This window comes from Anastrepha ludens, chromosome 2 (genome assembly GCF_028408465.1).
Source record: "Anastrepha ludens isolate Willacy chromosome 2, idAnaLude1.1, whole genome shotgun sequence".
In the NCBI taxonomy this organism is placed as follows: Eukaryota; Metazoa; Arthropoda; class Insecta; order Diptera; family Tephritidae; genus Anastrepha; species Anastrepha ludens.
In genome coordinates, this window is record NC_071498.1 from 82,913,829 (window position 1) to 82,938,373 (window position 24,545).

The 24,545-nt window shown below is 34.4% G+C and overlaps 1 protein-coding gene across 2 annotated transcripts in view; it reads left to right on the plus strand.

The window, feature by feature from the left end:
• Positions 1–24,545, plus strand: part of LOC128871976 (3-hydroxy-3-methylglutaryl-coenzyme A reductase) — a 104,052-nt gene that overhangs the window by 31,071 nt on the left and 48,436 nt on the right. The window contains exon 1 of one of the 2 annotated variants that reach the window (XM_054114199.1): positions 10,099–10,118. The exons of the other annotated variant lie outside the window; for it this stretch is intronic. The gene's annotated coding sequence lies outside the window, so the exon portion shown is untranslated. Of the gene's footprint in view, positions 1–10,098; positions 10,119–24,545 lie in introns of those variants that run through there. 2 annotated transcript variants of the gene reach the window in all.

A 24,545-nucleotide genomic window follows, 5' to 3' on the forward strand; every position in this document is an offset into this window, starting at 1 on the left:
GACAACAGAAGAAAGTAGAAAAAAAGGGACAAACTACGTTGAACAGCCGAAGCATACGAAGCATTCACATAATACTATAGACTTACCATGCAACTTTTTCATACAATTACCGATACGTTAACGGATATGATGATTCCGCGCCCTAATCGGAGCCTAATTTTATCGGAAAAAGGGTTGTCAAAACAATTTCATATTTAGGTGAGGCGCCATTAGTTTTTTTTTGTTTTTGTTGGTGGTTATTTCTCTATTTTAAGAAAATCGGGTTCCACTGTTTCAGAAAAATTTTCAAAAAAAAAAAATGTCTTCTTCACAATAACATTTACATTTTTTAACCTCCCTAAAATACTATGGAAGTACCCTCTGCCACGGTGGCTGAATATTTAAACTTTGGTATCCATTATTTATCAATCCGTTATAATGCACCTACATAAGTAAATCGGATAATTATAAAGCCAAATTAGTTATCATTTTAATGAAAATTTTTAAATGAATATATTCCCTAGCATGAATTTGTTTTTGAATCGGTTTTATTTGGATAATCATCATCCGCAATACGTGTACTTTTATTGCAATATGCAACATTTATACGTTTGATTATTTAGAGGAAGGCTGACTAAGCTAAATGGTTGAACAAAATCGTTGTAATATTTGCAGCACGAATGAGTTTTTACGCCATGTGTAAACCTAATGCAGATGACATATTGCGCTATTCAGAACGCACAGTCGAAAGGTAAAAGAGAAAACCGCTTATAATCAGCAATTTGAAAAAAGTATTATACATACATAGTGTGTGTGCGAACCAAGTGCGAATTAAGAGGGTAGATACGTGATTTCTGCATTACTTGCATTTAAACGTGTCCTTGCACTTTGAATATTTTCATACATATCATTTTTTAACGCTTTGATAAGCGTGTGCCACAAATGCGAACGAAAGTGAACAGAAATTTAGCAAATAACCATAAACCTTTTCAGCATTTCAGATATGCATAAATATTTACCGCTTGATTTTTAATTGAAAGCGTCAACAAATATTTTTTTAAATTTATTTATATTTGTATTTGAGTTGTGCATTGTGCAAGTCAACAATAAAACGCTTACTAGTAACGTCAGGGTTGTCAAATTTGTTAATGCGCATGATGACTCTTCGACTGACCTTTTAAAAAGCAAGTAGGTATGTAGAAACAACAAGAAAATAAGTGCCTTAAGTTCGGGTGAAACTGAACTTTATATACCCGGCAAACATTTCCATTGGAATGTGCATAAGCATAGTCATACGAGGGCGGATCAATAAGTCCGTGACTTTTTGTATTTCTGACCTCTTTACTGAAAAATAAATACTGCTCCTGTCAACAGGCATCTGTCAGTTGACTCCTGTTAAAATTTTAACGTGCTGCGTCAGTTAGTTTGTGTTTTACAGCTACCTTTATCAGACTACCCAGTAATTCACAGTCGACCACAAACGCAATCGTGTAACAACTTCACAGGAAGGTTGGCGTTGTTTAATCGCAATATGGAGGAGTTTTTGCGCCGTGTTGTAACCGTGGACGAAACATGGATCCATCACCACACACCAGAGGCCAAACAACTGTCGAAACAGTGGATTTCTAAGGGTGAATCGGCTTAATAAGCACACGAAATTCAGTTTTTTCCATTTTTTCCTCAAATTACTGGGTAGTCTGATAAAGGTAGCTGTAAAACACGAACTAACTGACGCAGCACGTTCAAATTTTGACAGGAGTCAACTGACAGATGCCTGTTGACAGAAGCAGTATTTCTTTTTCAGTAAAGAGGTCAGAAATACAAAAAGTCAGGGACTTATTGATGCGCCCTCGTATAAGGAGCATTTTTAATTGTTATACGGAAATTCAATGAGTCAAAAAAGTATTGGCACACTCGAAAAATCAAAGTTCTCTGTGCTATAACTTTACTTCTAATGAAAGTATAAAAAAATAGAAAACGGTATTTTTTAAATGTATTTATTTATTACGTATCTGAACAAAAGAAAAATTCATTTCGACTTAGGTTTACAAGCTCAACCTTGAAAGGTAAAATAAGGCACAAATTCACATCAAAAAAGTATTGGCACAGGTAGCGTAATCAGCTTGCTCCATTGCAACTGTAACGCGCTAATACTTAGTGTTTCCTCGTTTAGACTGAATAACGGCCCGCAAATGTGTCTTTTATGTCTATTTACCAGATTTGAAGTTTCGGAAGGTGTTATTTTGTTCCATTCAGAAATTATTGCCTCTTTAAGAGAATCCTTTGACGTAATGGGGTGAGATCGTATCTTCCGTTCCAGAAGAAGCCACAGATGCTCAATAGGATTTAAGGCCAGCGATTGAAGGGGTGTTTAAGCTGTTTGCAATGGTATATCAACCACTCCTGCATTAGACGAATGTTTTGGGTCATTATCTTGTTGAAATTGGCAAGTTGTCCCATTAAGGCCCAGTTTTTCTGCTCTTGAACTAAAATTTTCTTTAAGAATGTTGCAATACACTTGCTCATCTATGAATGCGAGCTTTCTAACACCAGATGCCGCGAAACACCCGCAAACCACCACATTTCCTCCACCGTGCTTATCTGTTTTGAACAGGTTGTTCTCTTGAAGCAGTTTATTTGGCTTTCGCCAAATCTTTTGTGCTCCATCTAACCCAAATAAGTTCAATTTTGATTCATCACTAAATATGGTGGTGTTCTAAAAAGCGTCGAGCTTATTTAAATGCTATTTAGCAATTTCTAGCCTCGTTTTCTTATTTACCTTCGAAATGAAGGGTTTGAGTCGAGGAACCCGGTCATGATACCCTGCCTTATATAGGGTATTCCGAACAGTTTGGGGGTTGAAATTGATTTCAAATGAATTTTGCAGGATCTCGCACAATTTGACAACCGAAGTTTTTGGATTTTGTGCCACCGTGGACACCACAATATACTCCTGTCGTTCGGTTAATTTTTTTGGGCGGCCAGATGTGTTCTCCGGAGCTGTTTTGCCAGTATTGTATTAATGCACTACGACGTTTCGAACGCTGGACCACGATTTATCGACAAGTTTGCCAATTTCGCGATAGGATTTTTTTTTTTCTAAATACAGTTTTATCATTAATTGACGTAGTTCTAGGGAAATTCCAGCACCACGGCCCATTTTGGTCTATGTGCGTTGAAATCGCAATCAAAAGTTATTGCGACCATATGCAATTCCTAAAACGTACGAATAAGTAAAAAGCAAGAGTAAAAATAACGGGTAACAGTAAACAATTACCACTTAATCGTTACACGTCCAAAAGACGATAAAATGAGAAAATGGTTTTAACGATTAAAGTTGTGCTTTATAATAAATACTATTTTATCTATTACTTTTATCAACTTAAGTGATTTGCAAATGTAAATAAAACTCACCTGGCACTATGTGACTAATTGAAATACTCATGTTTCTTTATATTGCCGAGTAAATTTCTCCTTTTCGTATGTATAGTATAGCTCTGTTCTCTCTCATTTTAGCTTTAAACTAGTTTTATGATTGACAAAGTTTTAAAAACTGATTTTGCGTTAAAATTATGTTTTAACTAAAACTTGTATAACTTCTGGCCTATTTTCCTGAAGGTACATAAATTTTTATAATTTAAGTTAGGGGTAGGCATGTACGCACGGTCAGCGATATCGGGGGGTTTTTGACATTTCGCTTTCATCGTATTCAAATTTTCGTATTTTGATTCAAGAGCACTTTGCGCTCGCACTAAACTATCGAATAGCCAAAGAAAACTACACTTAAAATAAAAAGAATGTAAATTTCCTATTATCCACTTAAAATAGAGAGAATGTAAAGTACAAAAAATCCAGGTAACCCTAAGTAAGAGCAGTATATAATGGTTAGGAATGGGGTTTAATTCTTGCAAAGTGGGGGCATTTACCAACATTTTATGGAGCGAAAAATCGTAGATACATATGTACTGTATCGATTCGTCTGATCATTCCGAGCATTTTGATATTCATATATGTATTTATGTATATCTATTTCGATTTGTTAGGCTATTTAAGAAAGAAAAACATTGTGTAAACAAGATTATAAGTATCATTTACTAAAGTAGTCCGACGCTTTAGCCTACCTACAAAAATTTCTTTACACGTATCGATAAAATCAAGGGCAAATCCTACATATTTCGCTTTTTATTACGCATCGCTCAAAAATTCCTAATTCGTGAACGAATATAGATATGTATGTACATATGTGTTTATACATATATATGTATGTATATCACTAAGATGGATGTAACTACATATTGCGTGATTCCATCCAACTTAAAATGCAAATGAAAGTGAATCTTCAACGAAAGTTCATTGGTGTTTGTACATTCGCTACCATGCCACGATTTTTTGGTGAATCAAAACCAAATCACGTCGCCGCGACAATGTAACAAAAAGCATCAACATACACATACATAACTTCCCCTCTTAACTCTTTCTTGCTCTTCTTCCATCGCCTTTTCCCTCCTCCCCATCCCCTTCCACTTTAAATCTTTGTTTCCTCCGCATCGCGCATTTGGGTTAAGGTCAAATATTAATATCGGCCATCGTTCGTTCGACCATTTATTAGCATTTAAGATTGTGTTGTTATTTACCTCGTTTCATCTTCATTTTAATGGGTTTCGCTTGAAAATTTGATAGCTGGTACTGCGCCTTCCTTCCAAGCCAATGTTTTGTCTGTGCATACAACAAGTTTGCCTACAAGCTCTCATATCCAGTGTGTCACGTCAAAACTTAGTTGAACATAAAATGTATTGTTGACTTTTTAGTTTGCAGCTGCTGTTTTGGATGCCCGCTTGGGAGTCATGTTGACAACAACATTTTACCTAACAACTCTTATATGTATACATACTCACGTGTGTATGTATGCAAACTTAATGTAAGTGGGCCCTGCAGGGAAATACATTAATGCATTTCTGGTTATTGTATATAGAATCAAGACCAATTTATGCTATGCACGGAAATGACTGCGTCATGGCTTTCTCTTCTAGCTCGCATTTCATGAATTTTCACTCTTGTGATTCTATCTTTAGTGCCGCGTCATCAGTCGTTTAAAATCTTTAAGTCCATATTTTAGAATTTAACTGAATATTAATGAACCGAGTGTCATAAAATTGTGTTTAACCAGAAATTAGTTTAATTAGTAGTGATATGCGCGTCCGCGATTTTTTAGTCGTTTGTTCAAACACCTCGGATTCGCACACCACTATTCATTAGTTCAGTAATTTAAAGTAAGCGCATGTAAATACTTGAAGTACTATATGTTTAGTATAACGTAAGGCAGCTGCACCAGAGAGCTGGGTCGTATAGTTTTTATGGTTACTGTTTGCAACTGGGTTCTCTGTCCATCGCTAGTCTTCAAACAAACTGATCTTTCGCCCTCTGGCCGTATTTGTTTAACCATTGTTGTTGCTTGCTTCAGGCGATTCGAATAGCTGTCATACACTCGAGTTTATTGACAGTTTCATAGATGCGCAATCTGAACTTAGATACTTGCCTAAGAGCTTAGTGCGAAAGATTTTGCGTAAAATGCATAAATTATGCAAAAGTGAATGGAAACAATGGTTAATGGCAAACTGATTAAATGAGGAAAGAAACCGTGTTTTAATATGTTTATGATATTTTTATTCAACTTTTATTAAAATGAATTCGTAAGCTAAAACATTAAATAATTCACGGCTTGAATATTGTATTATAAGCCGACAATTTAGTGCTTAAGTAGAAAATGCTAAGTCGTCTTAAGGTTTTTTTGTCCAAATTCCGTATGTGTATGTACATACATACCGAATGTGTGGTGTAACGCAGCTGGTTCACATAGTTTTTGTGCTTACTATTTGCGACTGGGTTCTCCGCCCTTCGCCAGTCCTCAGGCAAGTAAACTTTTGCCCTATGTTCGCATATGTTTCAGCTTTGTTGTTACTTGTTTCAGGCAATTGCAAAGGTTGTCATAAACTTAACTTTATGGACAGTTAGCTCATCATTAACTTCGAAGCTTGCTTAAGGTCTCTAGTGCCAAAGGTTCTACGTAAAATGCATTAATTATGCAAAAAGAAAGGGGGAAACAAGGTTAAAGACAAACTTGTTAAATGAGGACAGAGAGTTACATAGCAGGGCAAATAGAGCTGAGACTTACTTTGCTTGACCAATTTTTGAACCAGTTAGTTAGCTGGCCTATAAATTTGGGTGCAGATTGGATGCCACTATATTTTTACTGACATTTCCGTGACACTGAAAAAGATATTTTGTACCTCAGTAATAGCTTGATGTACCCAAAGACGGCCAAGAAAAGAAAGTCTCTGTCATCGGAATTTAAAATGTCTTAATTTTTATCTTGCCACGCTCGAAAACAAAGACACTACATATAAGTATACGGATCTTTCCAGAAAATGCAGCAGATTGTGACGAGAAAGGTTATGTAACTTGTGCGCAATCGTTTTTCAGTCCCAACTACCAACTCTCTTTTTTACTGTATTTCAATAGTTACTTCGATCTGAGTATACCCATTCAATGATTAGTGCTTGAGTGACAACTGGTAAAGGAAACAGTATGGTTCCGGTCTCATTAAAACGTTTGCTAAATCTCCTCCTCTCAGTTTGTTGACGAACTATTTATGGTGTGGCTTTATTATTTGTTTGTTATTTCATTTGCATAACATAGGTGTCTGCAATTCTTAACAGGCTTATGATTCTTTCTTTCTTATTTAAAAAGTATATGCTTGTAAATTATGAAGAGGTTTGTTTCAAGAAGGGCTAAAGGACATCACCGGTGTGGCCGGGAGCGAGAAATAAGAATTACCAGACTTTGAAAAAAATTGACGAAAAAATAACCAAATTTTCATTCAGAAATTAACATTTTATTTATTTTCATACCGCACCTTACATACAAAATAAAAGAAACGAGATATTTGCTACTTTTCTGGTGCTTGTTTTTAATTTTCTTTATTTTTTTATAAAAACTTTTAGTTCTACAACAAAATATAGGGATCGAAGGCTTTGCACAATTGGATGTACAGGGTTTGATTGAAAAGTAATGAGTCTTCCCGCGCGGAGCGTCTGCCAAGCGGTCAACCGAATCGGCTGATGGGGGAAAATGATCGTTGGACTTTCCCCTTCCATTAGAAACCGGCGCCAGTTCGCTGGCAACGGCGGTGAAGTCAACATCGATCCACGCGTGAAAGCTGTTTTAAAAGTGTGTTAGGATTTTGTGGCGAAAATGCAGCGATCGTTGGAGCAATGTTATTCGATCAAATTTTGCGTAAAGCTAAACAAAACGAGTACCAAAAGCATTGGGCTACTCAAGGAGGCTTACGGGGACCAATCATTTTACAAAGAAGTGCTCCTTCGGCTGGAAAACCGCGTCGCCCGGGTTCGGCCCGACCTCGTCAACAATTGGACCCTTCATCACGACAAAGCGCCGGCGTACACCGCTTTCCTCTGCACCTCTGCATTGGCCAAGATGGGGGATCTGGTGCTCCCCCACCCTCCCTACAGCCCAGACCTGTCCCCTCCGGACTTCTTCTTGTTCCCGCGCCTGAAAATCAAGCTGAAGGGGAGGCGTTTCGACTCCATCAAGGCAATCCAAAAAACTGTGACAGCCGAATTGAACGCGATTGCGGCGGATGAGTTTAAAAAATGTTTCCTGCAGTGGAAGGACCACTACCAGCGGTGTTTTGACGCTCAAGAGCCCTATTTTGAAGAATATTAGTTGTATAAGCCAAAAGGTTTAATAAAACTGCTTAAAAAAAATAAGGCTCATTACTTTTCAATCAAACCCTGTATGCATTCCCATCATATCGAACGTAACCAGAGGACGCAATCCTATAATTGGTGCTAAAGTTGATTTTGAGAAATTTTTAGCTTTCAAAATAATTATAAGTTCATTAGAAAGGGGCACAAATCTTTTTCGCGTCCAATAATGAAAGGGCCGATAACAGTAAACCTGAAGCAATATTTCAATGAGACTAATTTTAGAATGGATCGTAAAAATGGTTTTAATTTTTCTCAAAAATTATTCATATTTTTTTTTAATTAATAAATGATGGAATTATTAATTAAATATTATATGTTTTGTTGCTCTTTTTAAATAAGCTTAATAAAAACATTTTTGAACCAACAGAAGTAATCAGGTATTCAAGTATCCAAAATCAAGCATTGTTTACATTAAACTTAGTTGTTTTCCTATGCAAATGTACTAATATAAAACAATGGAGTTTTATTAACTTTAAATATTTTGTTTATTAATATAAATGACCATAACATATGCCTAAGTATCCATTTTAGAAATACCATATAATAACCAATTGACCAAAATGCTTCTGAAGAAAAATACATAACCCACCTTGGTTAAAAATAACCAACGGCAACACTGGTCACCACTAAAACCCACATCAACGAACCTTCTGCAGCAAAACAATGAATAAATAAATATGGGAAATATGAAGTTTTGCTTCATTTCCCGCACTCATAATTAGCAACAGCTAAGCATCCTTTAATTTCAATACTAAAATAATAATCCTTACTTTTCTAAGAAGCAAAAATAAAAACACTTTTCATATGGTAAACTTGCACAGCTGCACATTTAGCAAGTGCTTACATGAATTTAGTAAATATTTATTGGCCACCATTGCGAAACAAAAAAGACACGTACCGGAAGACGTGCTCAATGGAGCGAAGCGAATCTTTTGTACTTCACGCTTTTGAATACAAATTAATTAGCGATCATTTTAGAAAGTTTATGCTCTTGTGGTTATTATTGTTGATGGCCCCTCAGTTGTCAAGTTGCCACTTGCCCATGCCACACATTCATTCACTCACTAAACTGTACTCTCTAGGCTAAGCAAGCAGCTCGTCACTTTATTTTAGTTTTTTCGCCAACTTTTACTTTTCTACACTTTAAAATATAGATGGACATATGTATGTATGTATGTCGAAGTGCGTATGCATGTATGTATGTATGCGTGTATGTGTGTTTGATGTGCGCGTTAAAAATTTTATTTGTGCGGAAAGTGTATGCGTATTCGTGCGATGTACCTACCTACATACTTTGTAAGTTTGCAAAAGTTTTAATGCGGGTTTTTTGCCAAACTGGATTGTTCACTTTAATTAAATTGAATTAAACTGATTAAATTCGTTGTGAATTTATTGTGCAACACTGCAATTTTATGCTGGCAGCGAGTATAAAAAAAGTTAAATTTATTTGATTTAAAAACAAATACTCAACTCAACTTTGTTAAGAATACCCACACGCATATAAATATGGTACATATGTGCATATGTATGTACTTTTTATGTGTATAGCCTGCAAGGAAACCCGAATCATGGAGATACATTTCTGGTTCACTGTTATATGTAGCCATTTGTTTAAAATTGACCCACATCACTAGTGTCTGGATAATCGCCAGTTTAAAGGCAAGCTAATGGGTATTGAAGTTTTTTTTCTTCATTTTAACACGTATTACCAAACCTGGTAGTCTATCATCCTTCTGGTGTTCACTTTACTCTCGATTTATACAGCACCAGCGCTGAACATTTGTTTAGAACAGAGTTGGGCGTAGCGCACTAAATATTTAATGCGGATTGTTAAAATACTGAAAAGTAGTGATAATGAAACCCTTATTTTAACTATCACTAAAAAATGCCCAACCCTGGTTTAGGATAACACAACAATTTCAAATGAGATAAATATCTCTATTGCCCGGTGTGAGTTTTGTGATAACGTAAGAATGTGGCTGTTAACGCACAGGCACCGCATCAGTTCCGAATTAATGGATTTCCAGCAGGGTGTGGAGGTCTATATGTATGTATATACAAAAATTATGTATGTGTGTACGTATGTACGTGCATATATGCACTTCTGAAAGTATGAGCGCAGCTATAAAAAGATAAAAGGCTCGTTTTTGATAATCACTAAATTAAAAAAGTTTGAACAAAGCTGTATTGCGAGTAGTTTCGACCAAAGGAAGGTTATTTTCTCTGATGTTCGTAATGTTTACTTTTAAATTTTCATCTAATTCTTTATACAATAAATAATTTTAAATTTAAATTTTTTCTTTACAGGTAAATGAAAACAAAGTTCAACATAAGCTACCGCCGAAACTAACGGTACGTGTTTAATGCTAAAATCCTTTTATAAAAATTAGGTCGACAAATGAAGGGGCATTTTACATCAAAAAGTATTTTGAAAAAAGACAAATAACATTTTAACATTGGTGGTTGAAAGCGGTTTCTCTGTTTTTAAAATATTCAATACTACACTTTGTCATTCGTCTGAACCATTCATTCGAAGCAGTTTGTCGCGTTTCCAGGGTATTTTTTTAAAATTGGTTTATTGATGCTCGTCATTCTAATAGTCAAGGCTGCTTCAATCTCACGGTATTTGGCATACTGATTTTGCTAAATCATTGCGCGCACTGCATCGGTATTTTCTGGCACAAAAACTTATTTTGGACGACATTCGCGGGATTTGTGGGTGAGCGAACATCGGCTATGAGACAATGCATTGCACTACTTTTTTACAGTGCTGAGAGATCGTGCTTGCTTGCCGTGCAATGATTTTAGTTCATTAATGCAATCTTGTCCGTCGAAAATTGTGAAAAATAACGGAAAATGCTTTCGATTTCATTCTATTTTTTTGCGGAGATGCATTTTAAAGCCACTATAAACAACACTAATATGGCGCACTCATCAAAATAGAACGTCGGAGTAAAGACTTCGTTCATGACTAACCAGACTTTCTGCAGGATGACTTAATAAAAAAATTATCGAGCATCCTTTAGTGGGAGTTTTCTTCAATGTTTTTTTTTTTAAATTAACAAAGTGACGATACAAAACTCGTTTAAGTAACAAAAACTTTTAATTAAATGTTGAATCAGACGAATTATTTACATCTAAGTGAAGAATTAGATGTGGTTTTTTATCTTTTGCCCTCTGCTAAGGTTGGCAAGTTTTATGTACAATATTTATTAAAATAACGGGCGCTGTTTTAAAAAGTATTAAAACTTTTTTCGAATCACAAAAAAAAACAACAACTAAGGAAGTGCTGAATTCCATCCGGACCGAACTTTACACGAGTATGCCCGCGTACATTTTAGTACAATTTAATTTGGGCTGGCTGTTAATTTTTGGAGTCAAACAAGTTAATGTCCAATGAGCGTTATAGCTTGTAACATTAGATGGACGAACGGAGACGGGGTCGTAACATATAGATAGTAGGCGTGGTTTTTATCCACTCCCGATAATATTTATGTCGCATCTAAATGAGTGGGGGAGTTTTATTAAGTTGTTATCGAGATACACACATTTATCTCCAAAAGTAGGCGTGAAACCGTCTACTTTCAAATTGTTTGCGTCGTACTTTTTTTTTTTTTTTTGTTTTGAGTTCATCATTTGCACTAAATTGGAGTAATTTCGCACCATTTTTAACAGGGATATATATCTCGTTATTTTTTTGCTTTTTCAAAAATTGAAATATGGGCGAACATTTTCCATACAAGCTCACCTTGGTCAAAAAGTAGAATTTGAACCTAATTTCATTGAAATGTTGGGGGAAAGGAAATCCATTATTACTGCGTGAGATTTTTGCGCAAATGGCTTAAAATTGTGTTATGTTCGATCTTTAGCTCCTGGGCGATGCTACGACCACTTACATGCCGGTCAACTTCGGTTATTTCTGTGATTCTGTGATTTTATCGACATTATCTATATTTTCTTTAAGATCCAAAATTCCTAACCGGAATTGACGAAACCAAAATTACACGTTACAATATCTTATGGGGCCATTCACAAGTTAAACCCTCAAGAGCTCGCAACTGAATTGTACAAACAAGAAACAGCAAACGATTTGTTTGGTATGAAATGTCACCTTAACAACGAGCATATCGCTCACTACAGCCATGTACCGAGAAAATAATGGATTTCTTTTTCCACCAACTTAATACGAGTTATCGTGTCAAGCCGTCAATCGTAACTGATCTACATATATGTAGCTTAAGCTTCTGTTTGTAAAGATTGTTCTGATGCAAATCTTTACATAAGATTTTGTTATAGTCTACAAAGACGAAATGTCGAAAAGATGATTTTGCTTGGAAGGCTTGTTTGGTAAATAATTCGAAATGCCTAAAACATGCACTTAATTATTTAGAAATATTTTGTACAAATCAAAAATGTGTATCCAGGCCACCAAACGGCAACCATCACGCCGAAATATTTATAAATAGCCTCAATAATTTGCAAACGTAAAATCGAATGATTGGTACCAGGTGTAACGAATATTAAACAAATTTTAAGTTTGGGGAAGATTAAATATGTGCATAGGTATGTATGTATGTATGTATGCATGTATCTAAATATGTATGGACTTACGTATGTGAAATCGGTTCGAATTGCACATCCTCAAAATAGCAAAGCGGGGTAGGAACAAAAAAAAAAAAGAAACGTGCAAACTGCATCCGCTGCAAATGCACTTACTTTCGAGGTCATAGCTCCAATAGAAATGCTGAAAAGTCCTTGACATTTGTCCATTTGTTAGCGAGTGCAATGAAAATGCATTGAATTTTTTCTCGCTAATTCCAATAGTAATAAAAATACAACAGCCACGCTTATATAGGGTTGTGTGTGTATGTGTTTGTATATGAGCAAGAAAGAAATTAGGAGAACATACACACACATTTTTTAAACATCGAAAAAATTTTCAAGCGAATTAAGATTTTGCCATAGGTGGCTCGCACTCGCACACTCTGAGTTGATTGTTTTCACATTTTGGTGAATAAAATTTATAAAAAGAAAGAGCTGATTTTCAACCCATGTAAACACACATAAATTGAATATTTTGCTACACCACGCTTGCTTTAAGTGGAAAATTAAAAAAAGAAAAAATACAAAACAAATTTAATTTTGGTACAGGCGTGTATTCGGATATTGCCAATTTCTATTGGATTGTAGCGGCGTCATTATTGACATTAGGCGTACTCACCTCCAGCCACTTACACTGCCAAGCTCAACCGCAAGTGTAAACAAAAATAAATATTTTTCGCCCCTGCACGAAAATTGAGAAAATACAGGAGCACGACCGCCAACGTCAATACACAACTAACCCGCCTGCTGTGTTACCAAATCGCTTGCGCATAAGCCCAGTTGGGAATTTTATACTGTAATCCACTGCAATGGAAAATGCGTGCTTTGGAATATATCTTTTCAAGAGATTGAAACTCTGCCATACTAAATTTTTATTAGTTATTGTTTGATTTCCATTTCACACCATCAGCCAGCCAACCCGGGCAATTATTCGCAACAATAGAAAAGCATACTCGTTTTGAGGGCAGTTGATCTAATATCACTGGATTGTCATGGTGTTCAAGAAAGAACTTGGGCTGCGCCTCTTGACGTTGTGAAAAAGTTTACGCAAGACTCTGGACTTACTTCGAAAATTGTCGAATTTGGGTCGGCATTAATCGCCAAGTAAGTGCTCAACCACCCATTATTTCTAGAAAAGAAATTTCATCCAGCTAAAAACTCTTATAGGCATATAGAATAACATCGAGCGCGCCATTCACAAATGCTCGAAAAAGTGGTTGAAATTTATGCCTCTGAATCAGAAGCTCACGAAAAAGCCATATATTCGAAATAATTTAATACTCCTCGTAAGCAGCAGAAGCAGCAGCAGCATTAAAGGCTTTCAGCGCTTTATTCAGCTGACAAAGCTATAACACCTGCAACGCTTGGTATGGAGTTCTTGCTTCTCTTTTTCTCTGTGATCTATGAAATTTCTGTTAGCGCAAAATGAGTGCACACATTTAGCATTCGTAATTTTGCCGAAACCTACTTTCGTTCACACCTAATGGAGCAGTTTTAATAATACATAATTTGAAAACTGTTTACTCAAACGTAGGCAATTAATTTGGTTTTCCAAAAATTAATTGTTTTCTAATTTTTTTTTTTTTGTGCTTATCGAGAAAACCATGGAATAATATTTTCCTTATAAAAGTAAACATACGAGTATGCATTGCATATGTATAAGTACGTACATTCACACATTCTCATACAGCAGATGCGCATTGTACTTAAAATTTGAAAAGTCTGAAATATTTACTTTTGGGAATGGAAACGCCTGGAAAATACGAAATTAAAAATTTAAATGTGCTGAACTTACCGAGTGACTTGCAATTATTTTTACTCAAAATAATGGCGTATTAAGGTTACTTGTTAATTTTTGCAAATAAAATGTATAACTTCTAAAAACCATAACTTATGCAAATAACATTTATTTAAATTATTGTAGTGAGGGTGTTATCTAGAGTTCTTAGTATCGTGATCTGAATATAAATCTTAAAGATCCTCTCTCAATTGTAGTATCACATCTTTTGTTTTGCGAGTTACGCTAGAGAGAACCAGCCAATGCGATTCTTTCTTTTTTTAAGTGAAATTTTTAAAATTTTATCATAATGTGGTTGCTTGAATAATCAGTATAATTATTATTACTAGAGCAACTGAGAATAATATCCCCTTAAGAATTTATTTTTAACTTAAAGAATGTGCCCTCAAATTCTAGATACATATGTTCTCCAAAAATTCTTTTAAAATTTTTATAAGCCTTGAGGCATGCTTTTAAATTTCATATACAAACCGTTTAACAACTAAAGCACAGTGACAACAATTATTGACAACAATTTTACCAAATTTATTTCTTTCTAATTTCATTTTAAGATTTATTGGATGAGGACTAGTTTATTATATTATTAATTGGAATGTGGAACGATACGTGGGGTAATATGCAAAATTCTTTTGTGCCGCACCCACGTCTACCAGATTAATAAAATTATAAATCGAAATTTCTAAAACGATGTTCCTCGCAATCACGTTTTTATCGACCTTGGAAGTAAATTGACTGCTCTTTCTGTTGAGCTCAACTGGGAACATTCATCGAGATCAGAGTACGATTTCTATTGTGGTTATATGTGTGCATTATGACTTGAAGATCAATGATTCGTAATTTTAGATGTTTGGGCATTACAGTGTGTGTCAGTCAGGCTGTGACAAAAGACATTTTAAAAAATAGTTATGCCTTAGTGTAGAAAGTATCACTCGCTTTCATTCAACCACCCTCTCGGGTATTCTTAATCATTATTTCTCGAATTAAAATTTTCCGTCCGGTTGAGAGCGAAATCGGGCAAAGTATTATCGTTTCTTGGAAGTATTTAGGGGGGCATATAAACAAACATCTTGTGATTTGTGTTAAATCGTATATCGGGTATCAAAAATATATCGGCTCTGAGTTGTGTTCAGTGATAAGGTCTTTTTTTTCTTACAAACTTCTGATTCCAGTGAATTAGCTCTGGCCTAGGTGCTAAACATTGAGATCCTAGTTAAAACTAAATCTTACTTTCGCACAAACGGCGTGTGTTGTGAAAAAACTATTTATTTTTAGGAGTTGTAGTTGTATATGCTTATACATTGAGACCACCTTTTAAATGAACGTTTTTTCGACACAACGTCTACAGTAATCATAATTGCGAGCAAGAAGGCAGAAACTACTTTATCCTAGTTGGAATAGGATGTTTCAGAAAAATGCTGCTAAAAGTCGCGTTCGAATAAGTTATGTTCAGTCTGTTTGAAAAACTAAAGTCGCTGAAAGTAAATCATGGCAGGCTCATTATGAAGGTCTGTAAACTGTTAACGAGATCTCTAAACTCGGCTCTTCTGAATCGCATATAAAACTCGAAGTGGTGAATTATAGGCGGACTCTAGTATCTATTATTAGTTCAAACTCATATCTGGAAAAATGTGCACGGTGCAAGCTTGGAAAGTAAGTCATGTTGGAAATTTTTGGAAATAACCTTTGCAAACATATGAGCCAAATGTACTAGGTTGACAAGGTTTGACTATCTATTTATTTATTTTTTAATTTGAATTATTTTTTATAAAACCTAGTTCATTCGTTAACAAATACCATAATAATCCAAATTTCATACCTTGTACAAAATTTATAAAAATTGGACAAATTTTCATGAAATATAAGAAGGTTTAATCATAATATAAAAAAAGTAGGTAAGTAGTTTCATAATCCCTGAAAAAGGCATAGCCCCCTGGCGCATTTTATCTATATAGCGAATGCATGACATTTTTTTATACTGAGAAAATGCGAAACATTGTCAAAGAAAAAAATGATCAGAAAGTCAATATTATTAAAATAACTGATGCTAATTTCAGAAATGATACAAATATAATATCTGCAAAGCAAATGTACAGAAATCGGCACAAGTAATTTGGTTAACTTTTTTTTATTTAAGTAAAACAGAATTAAGGACCGTTCTCATGTCCTACGAGAAGGGTTAAGGTTCATGAAGCAGTACCAGCATAAGACGAACTTTGATGTTTTGAATCTTTGAAGGTAGTAAAAATGTCCATAGACAGCAAAATTTCATAAATATCTTCCAATCTCCTGCTATATCGCCTTGCCGGTGAATTTGACAAGAAGTCAAATTTTGTATTGCTATGTCATATATTTTCAACAGAAATTTTACTTTTTCTATTAGGAATCTATACTAATATAAAGGTGAATGTCTGTACGTTGTCCGCGCATCACTACGAAACGACAACACCAAATGACGTAAAAATTGTTATGCATTCACATTTTCATCCAATGAAGGTTATAGGCATGTTTTTATGATGGAACTCCCTTCCCACAGCCCCAAGGCCGCGCCACCACTCTCATTCGTCACTAATAATCGAATATTTGCTTAAATTTATTATAAAAAATCTTAATTTTTCCTATTTCCCACTATTTATAGCACACTCTAACTTCATAATCCGCTTAAACTGTTCAACTATGACCCAAATGCAAAGTTCAAAAACGGTTTGAGATAGAAAATTAATAAAAATAATTTTGCTTGATATTTTTCTGATTGGTTGTTTTGATTTTATTCAACGAGGCATAGCATCGGATGCCGGGTATTGTAATATTATGGTTATTAATAAAAAAATATTTTCTATGAAGTTATTGTTTGTAATTCTTTTATAAACATATCCTAAATCCCTCAAAACTACTCCTACGCGAGCGGGGCCGCGGGTTAAAGCTAGTATTAAATAAAGTAGATATCTTCATCTTACTAATAACTTGCATTGCATTTCAAATCTAGAATTATATTAAATACATATGTATACATGTTAAAAATTAAAGTTATATGTGCATAATAATTACTAATTATAAACAAATAACATTTTTTTATAGCAAGAGGATAACAATGGGTATTTAGACTCAAAAGCTCTTACGCCTCAAATGCGGACTCGATACTGGTAACAATTCACAGTTTTTTCCACGTTGTTGTTTTTTATAAATATCGGGAATTTCCTCTATATACATACACCGTTTCGGAGCAATTAAATTCATTCCTTCGCTTTAGCTCTAATTTTATTTAGATTCTAATTGATCTAATTCTAGCTGCTCTAATTGTATTATTTTCATTGGAATTGTGTACATTCAAAAGCTTTAATCGATGCGCTAATGAATGTATGTACCTATGTGCGCTACTATTTGCTTTTGTTGTTTATGAGTGCGTGATTCATTTCGAAATATAAAATATACAAATCTCTTACAAATGCGAATTCTAAATACAAATTATTTGTTACCATTAGAGATCCACCAAACTTCGACTTCGACCACAAAAGTTCAGCTCTGTTTCCTGCAATTGTATAAATTTTTCGTGCATTCGTTTTACGGAGAAAATGCATAATATTCCGCATGGAAAAAATGATTAAAAATCAAATAGAATTTTGGGCCACTTCACATTTGCACTTTATTAGATGTTTTAAAATTGGATGAGCTGTAAAGCTGCCTACCCAAAATCTGATTAAAGAGTTGGAAATCTTGATGAACATTTTTCGATTTTTTTATCTTTAAAATCTGATTTATATGGTATTCATTGCAGAGTGAACTATATTTTTGTAAGAAATTAAAAAATTAAAAGAAAAGTAAAGTTTTTACAACTGGTAAAAATGCTGCAGTATACAAACAATTGAGCAATGGAGCTTGTAAAGGTTATTTTATTTAGCAAAAAAGTTATTCAAAAAACAAAAATGAATGAATAATTTTGCGCCATCTGGTAGTTTTTCGCTGACTGTACTTCTTGTAACATTGAGTATGGCCAGTAAGCAATTCTGTTCCTTACTTATTTCCGCTATTAAATTTATTTCCGCTTAATTATGAACTGCCCTAATATGAAATTATTAAATTTTCTGTGTTAAAGAATTAAAGCAAGGTTGCATGCTTTTTCTGAAGGGGCTAATGGATTTCGGTAGATTTGGGTATATCGGATTCGAACCCTGAATGTCATGTATTGCGATCGAAATAATCAAGCGACCGTGGAGGGCAAAACTTCAAATAGTGTTCTTGAAAGTCTAAAAAACATTTGATGATCCTATTATCAACTGGGCAACGTTTCTATTGTAGTCTATTATACTTTAATATAAAAAGTTAGATTTTGTTGTGTAAAGGTATGTAGTAGATTTCTTCTTGATTGGCGCGATAACAGCTTACGCAATTTTGGCCGAGTTTAACAAAGCGCCAATTGTTTCTTTTTCGTGCTAACCGGCGCCAGGATCAGTAGTAGTTTATGGATGTAAATATTTTATGTGAAGTTTCTGCAGTTTTCTTTTATCATTTCTGAATATAAACTAAAATTTATGTCATAGTTCTTTATTATAAATAAAAAAGCTAAGTTTTATTTTCGCTTCCAACAAAATTAGCAGAATTTCGGTTTGGTTCGGCTACAGCCTCAAAAAGTAATGTTCAGCCGTTCTCTAGATACTACCAAGCAAACAACAAAAAATTGGCAAAGCAAAATGACAGACATATAAATTTGCGCGATTTGGAAACTAAAATAAACATAATTTAAAAGTATTTTCTAGAATAACAAAAATCTGTTGCTTCTTTCGATGAAATTGGGACTCATAAAAGTCGACATAAATTTTCGAATTCGGTTTGAATGTTTTGCTTCTTGCTCTCTTTTGTTTTAGCTTCTATATTCTTTAGTCGACGTGCCTAAATGCATCCACGGATTAAAGCTAAACATAAAAAGGTTGGTGCGCATGCACATAAATGAGATAAAATTTTATCTTCTCTACGACGTAATGTCGTGTTTGTCGAACGCTTCATTTTGGATGTGTGCATGTGTTTGTTCTTGAATAATGCATGGACCTTCAAAACAATTTTATTTTTTCTCATATTTAATTTTTTGCTCTATCGAATGTTTGTGGTGCAACGCACTTATCGTTTTAAAGCACCCATCCACTCGTACATTTTCAACACTTTCATTATTTCTCTTACTTGTGTGGCATCACTTATGCCTAGCAAGTGAGTGTTCTTTTGGTTACTCTGGGTACTTAAGAAATGCATTTGCATAAGCGTATGAATAACTGTTATATTTTTAGTTAAGAAATGGATTGTTTGCTTGCATTTTGATTTGTAAATCTCTTAGTACACACATATGTACATACACACGCAAGTTTAAGTGCTTTTTACTCTTGTTTGCTGTACTCGATATTAGAGAATGCTTGTTTGTAGCTTTACGAGCGCAATCTACTGCATAATTCTACAACTTTTGGCGTTGACATACATATTTACATTTCATGCTTTGAAATTTCATTTTCAAATGAATGCTTGTAAATTTCGTTCCAAAAAACTCCTTTTCTCTGCTCTTACTGAATGCTTTTGTATGTACGTATGTACTTTTTTTTGAATCTACAAGCACATGAGAACATTTGTAAGTAATACATGTATGTGTGTTTGTATGCGCATTTCAAATAAATATTGCGTTGAATCGCTTCAGTGATGGTTCTGGCCTCCAAGTCAAAAATAAAAATACGTAAAATCATACACGCATACCTGTACACACCTATGCACATGTGAACATATGTTTGAATAGAATTGTATTGCAATTTACATACATTTTGTGAGTATAGAATTTGTTAATACGGATTCTTAAACAATTTTCTCATGCATACGTCATCCATCCCTTTATTGTTCCACTGATGAAATAATTTGATAAACAAGTTTACAATACTTTTAAAACTTTTTGAAACCAGCGTATCCATACGAATGAATAGAGCTGCGATAGAGTAAAGTTGGTTTGTTAACTGCTTCAACAAAAAAACTACAAAGCTGTTATTAAAAAATGCCTAAAAAATATTAGAATATACACGTCTTGAGCTAAATAAATATACATATGTATATTAGTAGTGGCGCAAAATTATTCATCCAATTTGGTTTTTGAATACTATTTTTTACTAAATAAACAAAATTATTTTTAGCTGCAGCTGTCTGTTTATAAGTGCCAAATATGATTGACGTTCGATGCCATTTCCTAAATTATAAATTTTCCCATAGAGTGATTAGTTTTGCGCACCTTATATATTGGTATTGGTATAATACAATATATAATTGGATTCTACTCCTATTTGCGCTATGCGCATTCATCTTTTTCTATAAATAGAGGGGCCTTGAGTTGTATGCCATCTCGGAATGGCAGATGGTTTTTTATGAGAAGCCTTTTCATGACAGAAATATGCTCAGAGACTTGCCATTGCCTGCCGAAGGCCGATCGCTATGAGAAGCAAAATTTTTGATATCATTTGGTGTTTCGAATGGTTTGCACGCACTAACCTATTTGGTTACGACCGAATGAAAAATTGTAAACCAAAAGGTTAAGTTCAAATGAAAAACTATACTTATTATTTTGACCTTATGTGTATTTCATTATTGCTACAAAAATTATAAACAAAATTTTCTAAATTCTTTACATTTTTTACCAACCGATATGTGAACACCTGCTAGACATTTTAATAATTTAATCTCTTCAAGCGTAACCTCACAAATTCTAGCAACTACCTAACATCATATTTTGCCTTCAGAATCAGTAATCCACACAACCATGCACCCATATATTATGTACCCGGCCTAACCCGATAATCACATTATGATGCGACGTACTTGCTTTCGTATGCACTTATGAATATATCTGCATATATGTATCTTCAGATTTGATATGTTTATATGTATGTTGCTTTTGCGGAAATTGCTTTAGTAATTTTGCACAATTTAACCAAGCATTCAAAAGTTTGGCAGGAAGAAAGAAGAGTAGTCACTAAATAATAAGCCAAGTAGAAAATCTTCAATACAAATACTTGTACGTAAATACCCTGCAGGAAAAATACTCCTGTAGTGTAAACTAGAATACTACCAGTTCATTTTTCAGCTCAATTAGATCGTGTTCCATCTTTTTGTCCATATTAGCAGGTGCTATTTTTAACAGGGTGATGCCCTACGAAATGTCAGTTGTGCGACCATGATTCAGCAAAATACCTGTTCATACAAGCAATAAATTCTAGTCCAATATGTTTCTAAAATAACTAGTTCTAGGTCAGTTAAAATATAACGTAAAATAAACACATTCCGTTCCATGTTTTAAAATATTTAAATTCGTATGTATACATAATTACAGAATTTATTTTTTCTCAAAATTAAATACAATTGGTACAGTAATTGATTAAACTTTCACAAATTAGTTCAAAAAAATTAGTTCTAAAAAAATTAAAACAAATTCTTTAAAAGAAAAAAATGAATAAAGAAATAAAATTTAAGATTTTTACTTTAAGAACGGAAATAAATCTCGTATTCATATTTTATGTGTCTGGTTGATCCGAGGATTTTTCTACAATGTTTTCTGTTGAAGCACTTTTCTGAACTACATTTCTGCTTCTTCGACTTTCCTTGAGGCTCTTGTTACCATTACCCCCGTCTATGTTTTGCTCCATCATTCTATTGGTGCTAGACAGGTTTTTAAGATGTTTGCTAATAGAATGCTGAAGTAGACGTCTTTTTGCGGAAAGAAAAATAAACTTAATACTTGGTTTTTGTTTTTTGTGATTGAAAATAATACAAATCATCCAAACCATTGTTTTCATTAATTTTAAGTAAACTTCTGCTTAGTTTAGAGGAAAATTAGATTTAATCGATCCCCATTATAAATTTATAAAATGCAATTTGTTAATATTAACAATAAGTAATTGGTGTGGGGGGTTGGCATTGAAATGTCCCTTCCCTTTGCAAAAGAGTATTATAGGCTTAAGTGGTATTTAGTTATACTATTACACTATTACTAACGTAATATGGATTTCTATAATTATATTTATATTAAAATACAAGCGAGATTGTTGGGTGTTTTACGCTTTAGTCTTCTTGGTTGAAGTTCCATTCCCTTTTCCTGCTCTAGTAGTTGCAAGATATGCTTACTGCTTACTTCTCTTTACTATTTCAGTGACTTGTGACTGTCTTTAGCATCTTAGATTGATACCCTGAAAAATGTGTATGTGTGGTTTGATTTACTGGCAGTCCCCCATATTTCTAGATCGTTTGCCCATGTCGGTCTTATTATTGATGCATATACTTGCTTGTTAAATAAGCTTAGATTTGATTGTTCTCGTAGTAGTAGTAGTTTTTTGTGTCGTTATCTTGAACTGCAAGCGAGAGCGCGGAACGAACGACAAAGAGGCACAATCAGCTCCGCGCTCGGCAACGTTCGACATCTGGCTCTCTCCTACTTGAGTGAGCATATATATGTATGTATATGCGCATATATATATAAATTCACATATTTGTATTTGCATATGCCTTCTTCCTGTGTGCATGGTAGTGAACCATTTCTCTGTTGAGAATAGGACGATGATAGGAAAAGTAGGAAATGAAAGGGAGTTTTTCGAGTGTAATGTGTCTTGAAAAAGTCAAATCGATTGGTGCCTCTTAGTGTTGTTGACTTATTAATGTCTGATGCACAATTGAAATTAAACATATATTTCATGAATTTGATAAATGTTTCGTCATTTTTCACGTTTGTGTAAATGTAATTTGATCAATTCCATTGCGATTCCATTTACCTTCTCTATATCCATACAAAATATCTATCAAACAAATCAAATTATAATTTTCTTTTGAAAAATGCAACCATTCCATCAGTATTTTCTTATGCCGTTGTCACGTTAAACTATCATCAGTAATCCGACTTTACAGACAACCTCTTTTTTTATGTTATAGATATGAAATTATAATACTCTTTATAATGAAGTGAATTTTATTTAATCATGTAAATATTAAAAAAAAAGTTTAAATTTTCATTCGAAATGATCACCATTTGCTTTTACACAAGCCTTCAAATGATTAGGCCATTCAGCTGTTACAGCATGCACGATTTCCATGAATATTGGCGTCGCTGCTCGAACCAAAGATTGTTGGAGACTCTACAAATTACTGTGAGGTTTTCGATAGGCCATGTTCTTCAATTCACTTTTTGCCCCTCCTTTTTCGCAGAAATTAAGAGATGTAATGCCTTTACCAGACACTATCCATCAAACCATTGCGGAGGCTGAGTGATGGCTACGCTGGAACAATATTTTTGGCGTCTTTAGAAGTTTTAGCATAGATTTTGTCGTTTTGCTTATTAAAAACTTCTTCAACGGTGAAAATTGTCACATCTGTGAAAAGAATATTTTCATGGCCGTTAACCGTCTGCCACCGAAGTGCATTGTCCAAAGATGACCAGTCGAGCGACGGAAGGCTTTCATGTGGAAATCATCTCTAATTAGTCTTGACATGGATTTAACCGATACATTCATTCCCCCAGACTTGATTTTCTGCTCTCTAAGGAGATTTCTACAACTTTTTCTCGAACGGCTTTTATAGCAGCACTGGGTCGAACCACGCTTAGGACGACCACTTCTTTTTCTGTCTGTCACTCCAGACATTTGGGAAGAACGATTGATCGTGCGGTAGATAAACATTCTCGAGATATTAAGTTTTTCCAGCAATTCCTAAATCTCACTTGTACTTTTTCCACACTTTTGTAATGCAATCACGGCAATGCGATTTTCCTTAGCTCCTCCCCCACTCCATTGTTAACAAACGAAATTTTCCACGAAACTGAGTATAATTTATGAGTAGCCAATGCATACAAACAAAAGCAAAAATAACGGAACTTTATTCTGCGAATTTGTTCTCGCCGTATGCATTGTAAGATTTGTCACACAACTTATGGCAAGACTAAATAGAATGCTTCGTACTAGTTTGGCTTTTCCTTGCAGGGTACTTATGTACAATAAAATAGTATCAAAATAACTATAAGTACAAAACATATGCATGCATGTATGCACAATACATATTTGTTGTTGGCATATTATAAATCCATTAGCGATTGGTTCGCTGGAGTTGATACGGATGCGGATGTGCGGATAAGCACATGTCCGATACGGAGGGCGATCTTCAACCTGCCATAGATACATATACCTATGTATATAAGTCCATTCACATATGCACACATACATATGTACTTAGAGTGTTAAGAGATGTGACTGTTCAACATTGATACGTTGCTGTTGTTAAGTCAAACATTTTTGTCGGTATTTATTTTTGTATTAGCAAATAGTGAAAATTGTTATTGTTATTGTTATGGTGGTTTTCGTTTTCGTCCACATTTTTATTCTGTTGCA